Source organism: Pteropus alecto, unplaced genomic scaffold, assembly GCF_000325575.1.
Source record: "Pteropus alecto unplaced genomic scaffold, ASM32557v1 scaffold5, whole genome shotgun sequence".
NCBI lineage: Eukaryota > Metazoa > Chordata > Mammalia > Chiroptera > Pteropodidae > Pteropus > Pteropus alecto.
The window spans coordinates 28,898,212-28,899,616 of NW_006441953.1; the positions used below are offsets into that span (position 1 = coordinate 28,898,212).

The 1,405-nt window shown below is 54.0% G+C and overlaps 1 pseudogene; it reads left to right on the plus strand.

The window, feature by feature from the left end:
* Window positions 1-20: 20 nt before the first annotated feature.
* LOC112485574 lies at window positions 21-139 on the plus strand (annotated as a pseudogene).
* Window positions 140-1,405: the final 1,266 nt, after the last annotated feature.

Genomic DNA, 1,405 nt, shown 5'->3' on the forward strand with positions numbered 1-1,405 from the left:
TGTGTGAAAACAGAGAGATAGTCTACTACCATACTACCCTGAACAAGCCTGATCCCATCTGATCTCAGAAGCTAATCAGGGTCGGGCCTAGTTAGTACTTGGATAGGAGACCACCTAGGAAGACCAGGTGCTGTAGGTGTAAAAGATAAGAGATTGTAAGCTGACAAGGTCCTTGCAATCTGAGGTCAACCAAGGGTTGCCTTGCCTAAAGATAAAAATAATATAAAAATTAAAAAATAAAAGATGGTCATTTGGCTTCCTCACGTCATTCGTCAGGCAGTCCACCCAGCCATTCATGCACATGACTCGTTGGCTCTGTTCCGCACCGGACACCACAGTAAGATCTGGGGACACTCAGCTTTGAGATCATGGTTTGCCTTGTTTCACAGTGTCTTCAGTGTACTGGGGGACGGTTTACACGAGTGATTCCAGCACAGTCGTTATGGCCAAGGACACCCGGGGCTATGGGAGCCCAGTGAGGGACATGACACCCAGTCTGGGGAGTATGGAGGGGTGGAGACCACATCCTCACACTCCCTCCTGCCTCCGTACTGAAGTGCTGCACCCATTTCCGGAAGCCTGCTGTCAGGTGTCCGAGGCCCCAAGTTGTAGTTCTCTGCTCAGAATGGCAGAGAGCAGCTTGCAGTCCCAGCTGGGCCAGCCGAAGCCCCTGAACCGGGACGGTACCTGGCTCCTGGCAGAGTAGCCCACGAAGCCAAGCGTGGCCGGCACGCCAGGCAGAACTTCCCAGCCTCCGCTGGCACGAGTCCCTGGCTGGGAATGACCTCGGAGAAGTGGGCTGCCTCTGTCGAAATGGCCAGAGTTGACTGGCGAGGACGGGAGGATGGTTTCCTGGCAGCCGGCCTTCATCGACCCTGCCGGCCTCAGCAGGACGAGCCCGTGTCGGGAGCGTGAGGAAGCTGCTTTGCAATTAGCCGGTGTAACACGCGTGGAAGGGACAGTAAAACCCACAGGGAACCAAAGGGCCCACGCATGTCCGTGTCACCGGCGAATTCAGGGAAAGCACTCAACCTTATTTTAAATGGACATTATTCTAGTCAGAAGTTGAGATGGCAGGGGGCTGGGCTGATGGGACACAAGGGAGGGGGCACCTGGCTTCACCTTCCCAGCCCGGTCAGAGCTTCCCTGTTCTCAGCGGCTTCTCTCGGGCAAAAGAAGTGAAGTATAAGGCTTTGTTCTGAAGAGATGCTGATGGATAAAGTTGATTTAATTTCTCATCCTCTCTTCCCCCAATCACCTAGCTGGTCTCTCGGTGTGGACAAGCTGGTGCCCACTCATAGCCCAAGAAAAGGCAAACTAAAGGGACTATGCCCACATGATGGGGCTTCTAGCTGAGTCGCACTTCTCAAAGTGTGGTCCAGGGCCATCTTCACCGGGAACTCCT